The sequence below is a fragment of the Cnephaeus nilssonii genome (assembly GCF_951640355.1).
Source record: "Cnephaeus nilssonii genome assembly, chromosome: 5".
Taxonomy (NCBI): domain Eukaryota; kingdom Metazoa; phylum Chordata; class Mammalia; order Chiroptera; family Vespertilionidae; genus Cnephaeus; species Cnephaeus nilssonii.
In genome coordinates, this window is record NC_137076.1 from 92,597,829 (window position 1) to 92,610,513 (window position 12,685).

General features: G+C 43.6%; 1 protein-coding gene across 1 annotated transcript in view; it reads left to right on the plus strand.

The window, feature by feature from the left end:
* Positions 1-2,108: 2,108 nt before the first annotated feature.
* Positions 2,109-12,685, plus strand: part of SGCD (sarcoglycan delta) — a 293,989-nt gene continuing 283,412 nt past the window's right edge. The window contains exon 1 of the mRNA XM_079771674.1: positions 2,109-2,179. The gene's annotated coding sequence lies outside the window, so the exon portion shown is untranslated. The remainder of the gene's footprint in view (positions 2,180-12,685) is intronic.

The window sequence follows — 12,685 nt, forward strand, 5'->3', positions numbered from 1 at the left end:
ATTTTTAGAATGGTAACCTTGAGCCCATCAGGTTTGGAGAGAGATTTCAGTCCTCTACAGCCGGTGCTTTGTTCGGGCTCATGTATCTGACAGCAGGTATGGTGTCACTCTTTCCCTTCCTTGTGATTTCATCTTGAGGAAAGTGTTATGTTTAGGAAATAAATGAAAAGGGTAGCTGTGCACTTGGCTTAATGTTCCACGAAGGCATTAGGACACTTGCCTGTGTCCAAGGTAAGAGGCCCTGTGACTTTAAGGTGACAGAAAAGTAACCCATAGGATAGTTTATTCTAAGAGATGTAAGAGTGCAGTTGCAGTTTAGCTTTTAGGTAAGAGAAAGGGTTTGGTTTTTGCTTCATTAAAAGAAAACTAAACTGAAAATTATTTATAGGTATTGTAATAAATACTTTGGATTATCTCAACATATCCTTAACAATTCCATGAGTTAGTTCCTATTATTCTCCCCATTTTATGGATGAGGATATTGAGGTCCAGAAGGTTAAGCAAGCTGAGTAGGATTCACAGACAGAGCTAAAATTAGACCCAGGACAACCAATGAATTACAAGCCTACCCCTGTGAAGGTTACATGCTATTACCTCCCCTCCCCCAAATGCTGCTAATCTGTCTGGGCCTCCACATCCCTCTGTAACATGAAGGGTAGAAACATTTTCGGTTGGATGGTCTTGGGGTTCCTTCCAGCTCATAAGTTCTCTGGTTCTGTAATTGCATCCTGACCTTAGAGGTGCACATGGTCCCTTCCCCCCGCCCCCCCCCCCACACACACACACACTTACACTCACTTCGTCCCAAGGCAAAAATCTAATCCTGCCCAAAGTGCCCATTGCAATTGGATTCTAAACTCAAGACCCCACCGAATCCTATTATCCACAACAGCCCCTCGGGAACACACAGCACTTTTACAATCTGGGCAGCCCAGTCTTTAAAATAAGTTGCTAATGGGGTGTACTTTTAGGAAGTAAAATATTAATGCCAAAAGAAAAAAGAAGAAACTCAAAACAGATGAGGCTCTCCATTTACATCATCTCTATTCTACAGTGTTACCTTGACAACTTAGCTTCGGCTGTTTAGATATTGGGTTTTCAGTGTGGGAAAAGGAGAAGAGGGGGTGTCTGTCCTCTTCGTACCTTCAGAGATTTCCTCTTGTTTCATGGAAAAAGGAAATGTCAAAGGTAGACAGCAAAGTCCAGCGCAATGTACACAGGACATCCTGGTGGAGGGTCATCCAGAACTAATCACAGGTGCACAGAATGAGGACACATTCTGATTAAAGGTACACTCTTTTCTCTTTTCTGTTTCCTTATAATCATAACACACAGCAACAGCTTGGGAAACGTTAGTTACATTTTTGGACCAGCACAGACATAGAGCAGAGAGCAGCCAAAGAGCCTGAAAAACAATTGCATTATTTTTAGGTGCAGCGGTCATAGATGCACACACCAGGATGAGGGCGCAACTCTCAAGTGCTGAGCCAGTCTGGAAGTGCTAAAAATATTACTCCCTCCAGCCCGTGGCATTGTGAGTGAAGACTGAGGCAACACGGGGCGGAGTTCACATTAGACTTCATGCCTCTTAGCTCTAATAGGCTTGTTGTCAGGACCAGCAAGGGCTCAAGGGGCTAAATGGGGGGGAGGGGGTCAGAAAAGGTGAATGGAAGGAGCAAGTCCCACCGGGGCGATGTTGAGCAGAAGAAAGAGAAGGTGTCTCCAGCATCTAGCCCCACCGAGCAGAGCCTGCGTGGAGAATGGCTGAGAAATCCGAACTGGTTCTAGAAGCAGTTCCCCTGGTGGTTGTGACCGTGAGCCCAGCAGATGCCATGAGCGCTGCTGCAGGGGAGCCGGGCCGGGCTGGACACATGTTTCCCATTGATAGCTGGAGACAGCCCAGTAGCTCCGCGTTGGCCTGACAAAGCCGTATTGAAGTGCAGACAGAGTACAGTTTCAAAGCAGGCAGAAAGAGAACGGGAATGCTGTTCAGGAAATTCTTCAGGCATGGGCAGGGCCTTGGCTGCAGTTCCACACTTGGAAAATCTGACTGGGGCAGCTTCTGAACACGGGCTGGGCCTGCTCGCACTCGGCAGGCCCCGGCCGCCTCCGTCACAGCCTCTCAGCACACTCCGGACCGAGGGCCATTTCACAGCTGCCTGGGAAGCAGACAACAGAGGTAGGGGGCTGCTGGGTGCGTGCATGTCCACGCCTCTCTTCACTTTCTAAGCCTGCTGTTTGTTTGCACGGACTCCGGCTTCCCAGGGCGTGTGTGTGTGTGTGTGTGTGTGTGTGTGTGTGTGTGTGTGTATGTGTGTGTAAGTTAGAACTCCATCACTAAAACATGTGGCGTGGACTTGTAATCTTTTCTTTCCCCCACTCCCTTCAAGATCTGACTTTCAGCAGCACTGAGACACTTCTGAAAGTGGGGGGGTTAGCGGGCAACTCAGTGTGAAAAAAGAAAAGTATGTGATGTGTGTATTGTCACCCGGCTCCAGCCTTCTGGAACTTTGCTGTGTGGAAGGACAGTTCATTGGCAGGAAAGATCATTTTAAATGAAATTGTCTGTGTGCTTTGCTTCATGCGAGTTTTTAGAGGAGTGTTTTTTAGCAGAAAATGGCTCTCATTTCGGGAGGGGAGTAGGGTTTGAAGTTTCTATTTTGGATGACACTTGCAGAGTACAGGAGCAGATGTGTGCCTATGCGTTCCTGGCATCTTTTTATGATTATATGAGGTTTTGACAATCACTGAAGGAGCCCATTGATAGATTTGCCTAGAAATACGCTGGATCAACATTTGTATTTGTTTGTATAATAATTTTTACTTTTTCTGAGTTGAAGAAGTAACTGGCAGTTTTACTCTCAAAAAATACTTCTATATTTTCTGAAATATAGATCACTAAAGAGTAACAGAAAACAGTCATGTACTCAAAATCATTGTTAAAAGATGAAGACATAATAGTGTGGGTTTTATTTTATTGATCAATTGATTTTCTTTTACACCTTACTAAAGACTGCCTTTTTAAAAAATCAAATTTTAAATAATCTTTGTCACACATATCAGCTATAATGCAATATAGATGTTTACTCCCTTGGGAGAGCTATAGCTTATTCTGTACTTCACAGTTATAAAATATGCAAAATAATGCAATTGCATCTAAGAAACTGGCCCAGCTCAGAAAGAGGTTGACTAAATTTCACTACAATGTTGTGATTCCTGGCAGGGCAATCTGTGACAGCAACGGTGTTTTCCAACGGGGGTTTGGCCAAGCGTCTGGTTGGGAAAAGAGATGAATGAATGGATTCTTGGATACTTCTTGAATAGCAGAAGATTAGTAGCTAGGCCTCTTAGGATGGGCCTCTATAAAAACAGGTGTGTGTTTACTTCAGTTCTAAAATCTCTCAACAAGTAGCTAATAGTACAGAGTAAGGTTAATGGGTAAATGAAGAGTGTGTTGTTATATCTTTCTCTGTGTATGGCCAAGGATGAGTGGGCAGACACTGTGTCCTATTGGTGGAACTTGATTTTCAGCCAGCAATTTTATTTTCTCCACGGTTTTGCACTTGGAGGAGGGAATGGCACAGCAGGATTATTGAGTCTAAAAGATGGTGCACAGCCGTTTTCTTCATCAGCCTCATCTTTGGGTTGGGTTGGGTTGGGTTGGGTTGGGTTGGGTTGGGTTGGGAAGAGAAGGGCTTGTGAACTGCAGGACACGGAACAAGGAAGGCATGCTTTTAGAAGTCAGGAAAGACAGTGACTACACTATGTTTTTCTCAAGTGCCTACTGGGCGAGCAAAATGCCAAGACAGATTAGGAACCCACGTGAACCACGGCCTAGCCCACTGCCAGTGCAAAAGGAGCCTCGGTGAGCTCTAATGTCAGACTCTTCTAAATTTAGTGCGCCTCACGCCCCAAGCAGAACAGGCAACTCCACGTTGGAGGATTATGAGCAGCCGTGCCTAAAACTTGGAAGAACCTCTATAGTTTCCCTTTTTTGGCAATATAGAAGGAAAATAAGTGAGGCTCTCCTGACATCTGAAGAGAGATCACCGAAGTGGAGGGTAGGGAAGAAATCCAGGGCAGAGGTGTGGGCAACAGGGACAGAGGAATGGCCACACCACACACTGGGCAGTGAGGACAGAGGGAGGAGATCTGTGCGTAGGAGCGAAACACATTCTAGAAACCCCACAGAGCAGCAGGCACTGATTTGTTTGACTGGACGTGTATGGATAAATCATGGCCTCAGTGAGGAAAAGGGTTTTACCCTCTTCATAGGAGACCCCTGGTCAGTCTGCCCTGCTCTGCCTTCTGGAAGTAATCAGAAAGCACATTTTATAAGATTGGCATTGTCCGAGGGGTCAGATTTCCTAAGCGGGGAGGGACCAGGCTCTTAAGACCTTATTTTTAACCCACATTTGTTCCATCCAGTGATATTCCTGCTGGGGTGGGGGTGTCGCTGGACTTGGGTGAATGATCGCAGTGGGCAAAGCTGGATCCAGGCCCTGCTCCTGGATACTTGAGTATGAAGACAAACTTCAGAAAGGGAATACAAAATGTTGTCTATGTCCTATGCTAGTAAATTTATTCAATTTTTTATTTTCTTTTAAAAACCACCTCCAAAGGCATGTTCCACATTGTTGGTGAAAGTGTTTAATATTTGTTTCATCATACAAGGAAGTTCTTAGAATCGTGGATTTTGCCATCTGGGAGGGATTTGGCTACCCTGTATTCAGAATTTCTTGAGTTTGAGTAATATAGTGACCCCTTTTAACAGGACTGGGAAAAAAGATCTGTTCCTCCATTGTTGATTCAATCATTTCTGTTATACTGTGATTTGTTTATACCATTTTCTTGTTCATAGAATTTATTGGGGTGACATTGGTTAATAAAATTATATAGGTGTCAGGTGTAAATTCTGTAATACATCAACTGTGTACGGTATTGTGCATTTACCACCCCAAGTCAAGTCTCCTTCCATCACCATTTATCCCCACTCTACTCTCTCTTCTATCCCTCCCCCCGCCCCCCGCTTACCCCTCTGGAAATCACCATAATGTTATCTGTGTCTATGAGATATTTGTTTGTTTCTTAATCATTTCACCTTTCTCACACAGCCCTGCCACTACCTTCCCTCTGATAGCTGTCAATCTATTTCTATTTTGTTTATTTTGTTCATTAGATTCCACATGTAAGTGAAATCATTGGTACTTGTCTTTCTCTGACTGGCTTATTTCACTGAGCATAATGCTCTTTGGGCCCATCCATGCTGTTGCAAAAGGTTTTTTATCCACTCATCTATTGATGGACACTTGGGCTGCTTCCAAACCTTGGCTATTGTAATAATGTTGCAATGAAATAGAGGTTCATATATTCTTTCAAATCAGTGTTTCAGATTTCTTCGGTTATATTCCCAGAAGTGGAATCACTGGGTCATAAGGCAGTTCCATTTTTTAATTATTTTAGGTAACTCCATACTACTTTCCACAGTAGCTGCACAAATCTGTATTCTTACCAGCAGCGCATGAGGGTTCCCTTTTCCCACATCCTCACCTACACTTGTTTATTGATTTATTGATGATAGCCATTCTGACAGGTGTGCAGTGATATTTCATTGTGGCTTTAATTTACAAGCCTCTGATGATTAGTGAAGTTGAGCATTTGTCCATATGTCTATTGGCCATCTTTGTGTCTTTTTAAAATGTTATTTATTTATTTCAGAGAGGAAGGGAGAGGGAGAGAGAGAGAGAGAAACATCAATGATGAGAGAGAATCATTGATCACTGCCTCCTGCCACTCTGGGGATTGAACCCCATGTTACATGTGTTGGCTCAGTAATAGCTGGCACCATGCCAGAGGAAGTAGCATGGCAATGGAATCGTACTGTTAGAAGGGCCCTTGGGAATTACCTGGTTCCATGGTTTCTCAAAACTTCTTAAATCAGATTTTCTGAGATTAGAGTAGGGGAATCCCTATATTTTTAAAAGCTCCCTGAGAGATTCCGTTGAAGCCAGCCAGACACTGGTCCACAGAACTGAGTTTGTTTAACACTGTCATGGCTAAACTATTATTGACTACAGGGGTGCCATGTATAGCATTGCTAACAGACGCCAGCCAGATGTGATCACGGAGACCCTCCCTGCTCTGGGAGGCAGCTTGGGGTGTTGTTTCTCAAGTCAAGCCTCCTGAGATTGGGCCAAATTTGTATCTCTGTACTTTCTTTGTAACCCATAGCCATTGTCATAGTAGCTCAAGCCACATTTGAGGGTGTAGTGGTAGTTGGTGCAGAAGTGAGGTGAAGAGAAGGAAATACAGGTAGAGGTGGTCAGGAATGCTGGGATGCATCCTTAATCCACTGAAAGCTGGATCTCAGTTTTCCCATCTGTGAAATGGGATCAGATGCCTCTAAAGTGTTTTCTATTTCTCACAATACATGATTTTTGTAATTCTAAGACTCTTCCATTTCTTTTTTAAAAATATATATTTATATCAGAGAGGAAGCCAGAGGGAAAGGGATGGGGAGATAGAAACATCAATGATGAGAGGGAATCATTGATCAGCTGCCTTCTGCCCCCACCCCTCAACTGGGAAACGAGTCCACAACCCAAGCATGTGTCCTGACAGAGAATTGAACCGTGACCTCCTGGTTCATAGGTCAACACTCAACTACCGAGCCACACCAACCAGAAAAGCTCTCCCATTTCTTTATGAATGTCTTAGTCTTTCTTTCCCAAGGCTGGGCATCTTGAATTATTTTATCTACCCTCATCTTTTCTGTGCTATTCTCTTTCTTTTTCTCTGAACACATTCCAGTTAACCTCCTCCTGAGAAAAATGTAGTTCTCTGAACTCAATTCCAGTCATCTGACCAGTACTTGTTCCACGAAGAAGACAACATACATCTATTAACCTAAGGGGAAGAGGGCGATGGTAAGGGAGAAAGCACAGCAAGAAAGAAGAATGGGATAATCTAGTAGCAAAAGGAGAGTGGTTATACTGTGACCTGAGCCCCAGCTCTGAGCCTGGGCTGTGATCCTAGCGGTGTGACCTTGGGCAGGTCACTTCATCTCCATGTGCCACAGTTGTATCATCTTGAAAATGGACATGATAGAATGTATCCCATAGTGTGTTGTGAGATTGTTCATGTAAGGCACTTAGCATGAAGAATTTAATAGTTTAGCTTCCTATACTTCAATATTGACTGAGATGGCATGAGGCAAAGAATGAAATAGGCAGATAAGAGACAATCGGCAGAGGAGAGAATATTTCGCACTGACTCATCCAGGTTGCTTTTTCTTTCTGCGTTGCCTGCATTTCTCTGCATTGTCCGCTGTCCCCTTTCTTTCACCTTTGCTGCTACACAGAAAAGGTGATCCTCTTCATTATTGCTTCAAATTCCTGCTGCCAAGTGTGAGCCGCCTTCTAGAAAGGAGGCCATGTAAGCAGTGGCCCCGGCCTGCCTGTCAGACAGGTCTGTGGGGCAGGAGGAGGAGTGTGTCGCCACGGTTCACTACGTGTGTAAATCCTGCGAGATTGCTTTGCTTGGAAATCTTGGCTGCTGGCCGTCCTAATGGAGCTCCGGGTGTGTGGGTGGACGTGGAAGGGATGGCTTTATTCTTCCTTTGAACCGATAAATGCAGTGGCACCTATTATAGCAAGCACGGTTTCCTGATAAAGACTCTATTGCCAGGGATTAGAAACTCTGTCCTTGTTCAAACCACTTTCCCTGGCTGGGGTGATAAAATCAGACTCTCCTGTGAGCACCCTGACTTCCAAATAATGCATTTCTGAATTCCTGGAAACCCTGCAGTTCCTTGCAGGGGTCCAAGTATTCAGCCACTGGAACTGCTCTCCTTGAGCCCAAGTAAGTAAGTATCAGGGTTAGCTCCTTTCTCCAGGCAAATCATTCAGCACCGCCCCATTCCCCTGACTCAGGCTGGGTGTGCGGTCTGGGCATGGCATAGTCCATGAAAGCGGACTGCTTAAAGCCTGGAGACGGCCAAGAAGCCACCCCTCACTGTGTCCCTTTCCTTCCTGCTCTTACCTCTTCCATCTCTCTTGTTCTGTATTCTGTCTAGCTCTTTCCTTCTATTTTTTTTTAATTCCATACTATCTTCCTGTTGCCAGTTTCTCTTCTTGTTATTGCTTAGTAGGCGCTTACCCAAGTCTCCTGCTTGTCTCAGTGGTCACGAGTGGTGGTCATAGACCCGAGTCTGGGCTGCATTACTTCAACCACGTAATGACAGGCCATGATCATCTAAGTTTTGTGGTCTCCCTTCTGTCATTGAAGACCCTGCTCTGGTGTCTTGCAGGCTGAGGATGCCAACGGTGGGTCACAAACTGGCAATCAATCCATGGACTGACCGGTAGACATAATTTGGTGTCGTTTTTTCATTGACTTAGTTACAGAGTATTTAAATATACTGAGCTATTATGTACAAATGTATATTACATAGAAAAAGCTGAAGATGAGCATCCCTGGTCTGATTTCTCGCCACAGCAGTTGATGGGTGTGGGCAGCTCCTGTTCCTCTGAGAGGGACTGTGTCCGTGTCATCAACCTCTACCTTCCTTATCTGTAGGTGTTTCCATTAGTAAGCTCTCAATAGGCCTTCTGGTCTGAACCGCAGAATGTATACAATGATCTGAGTGACCTTTTCCCCCCAACTATTTCAAGGGTGGTACATACAGTACCATTGTAGATGCATGAGAGAGAAATGAGGGTGTGGTGACTGGATTCTCTCAGGGGACAGTGCTGAGATGGGCTAAGTGTCTGTTGAGAGGAAGTGCACTAGGGCCGCATGGTGGCCAGGAGCACAGGTGTCAACAGTAAACATTTCTTAGAATAATCACATCATACTACTGTACATAGGACTTAAACATTTAAAAATGTGATAGAATCCAGAAGATCCTCTAGGGTGGGGGTTGATTAGGACGGGGCATGAGGGGATGCTCTAGGGTGATGGGAACATTCCCTGTCTTGATTGAACATTGTTTACACTGATGTATAGTTTTGTATATTTCGAGCTGGATGGTTAATAGCTGTGTATTTCACTGGAAGTACGTTATACCTCAGTAGACACTTGCACATCTGTACAAACATACCTACACATATATGTGAAGGCATACCAAGTGCTTAGCACACTGTATAGTAACTTTTAGGTATTATTATCACCATGCTGTTTCTGGATACTTTGATGTAAAAAAAATACAAATAATCATGACTAGAAATGAGATGAAGAGCATTTCCTTTTAGACAGCAGATTTCTCTGCAAGTTTTTGAGAGCTTAGATAATTGCTAAGGAACCTTACCAAACACAGTTGTCAAGGGAGCATCTACTGGGTCGATGCTAATTTTATAGAACTATTGAATCACTATAAAAGGAGGTATCTAATGTGTTGTAGCTGTTTTTCATGGTGTTGTAAAAGCTAATGGGTTTTAGAGACATATCAAAGATGGTTTATTACCTGAAAAGGGAGGGGGGGAATGCACCCTGGTTGAAGTTCAGTAGTTTCTCAATAAATATTTGATGAATCAACTTAAAATTAATACCCAATTTGATAAATTCTAGCTTGAAATGTTACAAAACATTTTTAAATCAGTAATTATACTGTTCTGACCACGTATACACATATAGCTATACCTGGTAGCATTTAACACAAGAACTGAGAGAACAGGCCTTTTAGCCAGATTATTTAACAAACTCTGGGTCCAAATTCTTTAACAAGCTAAGTGAGTTTGGATAGGAGACTTAGCCTCTCTGCTGCTCAGTTGCCTCCCCTGAGAAACGAGGGCAGTGATAATACCTATCTCATCAGTATATGTGTGTGAAGATTAAACAAGTTCAGGAAAGCATTTAGAGGAGTGTCTGGCACATAGTAACCATTACCCAAGTGATGGTCATTAGTTTTGTGTGCTTTCTTTGTGTTAGGAAGCTGAAGGTTTTGTTGTGGTTTGCGTATTGTTCAGAAAGCATATGTATGGTGTTTGATTAAAGTGATGTCTAATAGCAGTTTAAGGGGGAGAGACTGGACCGTGGAGTTTGTGGGAAGCATGCTGGTTTTTAGTGTAGCTTTCTTTGGCCTCGTCACTACTTTACTCTGTGTCCTTGTTAAGCCACGTCAGCTCCCTGAACCTGGCTTTTATAATTTTTGAACTTTGCATTCTTCATGCTCCCTTCAAGTTCTGTGACTCATTCTCTGATTGTATGTGTTTGAGTCATGCTTATCATTACTTTATTACACAGCTTGGTCCCCAAATCACAGAAGAGCTGTGGTGACTGGCTTGACTGGGATGGTCATTTCTGTTCTGGGTAGAATCATCCATGGGGATTTAAGAAGCTCAGAACTTGGACAACACAGAGCTGGCTAGTTGAAAGGGACCTGTCTCTCCTATAAAGAATGCTGGCCATAGACAAGGACATGATGGGGAGAGGCAGTGCTTTTTGTGAAAATGACACTATTAAATTTGTGGTCAGGTGTTTGAAATTATCGTTCCTGTTCAGGGACATTCAGTTTATATATTTTTTTCTGATCCTCAACTTGCAACATCAAGGACTATGTTTAAAATGATGCTTGAGTTGTATGCACAGCCAAATCTTCAGTGACTCTCAAGTCATTGCTCAGATATTAGCGTCTTCATTATTAGTGTCTCCATGAGGACAGCCTTTCCCATGCTTTTAACATTTGAACCTGCTCTGCTCCCCAACCTACAACACTGCTTATCCCTCTTTTCTTGACTCTCTCTTCCTCCCTTTTGTTCTTGATCTTTTCCCCATAGCACTCATTCTCTGTAACAGAAGTTTCAAACATGGTTTTCATTTTTGTTATCTGCCTCTCCCATCACTGCCTCCTACCACAGCCATGAGATTGGGGTGGGGGGGTGTTTTTGCTCATTGATGTGTCCCACATGCCTAGAATAGAGCCATGGGAGGGCCTGAAGGAAAACATGGATCTGTCAGGTGGTGGCCGTGTTCATGTATTCCACACAAAATACATGCCAAGATGGTAATTCTAAATACCTTGTATCATATTCAGGGAAATTCAAGTCTTTGCCTCATTCTGTATGAAATGGAAAGAAAATTGAGCCTGAGTTTGAGTCCAGACCCTAACCAACTTACTGGTTTGGAGTCCTTCAGAACATTTGTTCATTCCTTAGACCTCAGTATCTTAATTTACAAAAAAAAATTGTTTTGAAATAGTTTTAATCATATTGATCCCCTAGAATGTTGTCAGAAATGTCTGAGCCCATATATCTGAGAATGACTAGTACAAATACATATGTGTGTTTCAAAACTATATTTCTATCTGAAACTACTTCAACTGGCACCTCACACATCTAAATCTCTAGAACAGTAAGAATTAATGTTTATAGTTACACAGAAATATCTTCTAATTCATCAAAGGTAACTATTTTAAATTTATATGTAAGGGACGTTGTACTTTGGAAGATAACTTCAATAATAACATCTACAAAAGCAATGGATATAACACACGTGCACTAACACACACACTTAGATCTAGCAATTCAGTTTCTCAGGGCTTCTGTGAGAGGTGTATTTGGACATATGTGAAAGATGCATGTTCCATTGCTATGGCTTTCAATAATACTGATATGCAGGAGACTTCAACATTCCATCTCTAAGCCCAGTGTTCCCCCTGAATTCCAGTCGTACTTTGAAGTGGCTTTGTGATGCCACCCCCGTGGATTCTTCAATGCATTTCTAAATCAACGTGACAAAACGAAGCTATCTTCCCTCTGCACACTTAGTTTGCCTCCTGCCCCAGAGCCTACTTGTCTCCTGTGCCGCCCATCCTGATGAATGGCAGCATCGTTCACCTCGCTGCTCAGCCAGAACCTTGGCATTCTCCTTGACTCCTGTCCTTTTCTTGCATTCACTCTATGTCCTGGGGCAGCAGTAAAATCCTGTTAGCTCTACCTTCCAAACAGATTTCACACACGGCAATTCAACACCTTCTCACTCACCTCTACCCTGGTCTGGGCTATTCTCTCTGGGCAAGAGTAGTACTCACAGGCCCCTGGTTTCTCAACTTGCATACTCGTCCCCTGCAGTCTATTCCTTGGAGTGATCCGTCCCCTGCAGTCTATTCCTTGGAGTGATCCCAACGTGACAAACTGATCATCTCACTCCTATGCCCAGTTCTCTGAAAATTACTCTTACAATCAGTATCCTTCCTGTGGTTTATAAGACCACATGTGCAACCCTTCTGCCTGCTCTTCCAACTCATTTTCACATACTCTCCCCCTTGCTCACTCTGATCTAGCCACACTGTCCTTTAAACATGCCCAATGAGCCACCCCCACCCTCAGGGCCTTTGCACTTGCTGGTACTGTTTCTTCTGACTGGAGTGCTCTCTCCCTATGTCCTCATGTTTTACTCTCTTGCTTATTCGTGTTTTTGTGTATTGTTGTTGTTTCCCCCCTCAAATCTCTCCACTACAGAGGGGGTTCCCCTGACGGTCCTGTGGATAGGAGCAAACCCCCCACCTCACCATCTGTCTGTCCCTTTTCCCAGCTTTACTTTTGTCTTCATAAAACTTACTCACAAGAGTAGGTATAGAAAGTTATGTGTCTCTTTGTTTGCTTGTTTATCATATCCTCCAATTGAATATAAGGTCCATGAGTCAGGAATCTGTCTTTTCACCGCTGAACGCCTAGTGCCAGCGCAG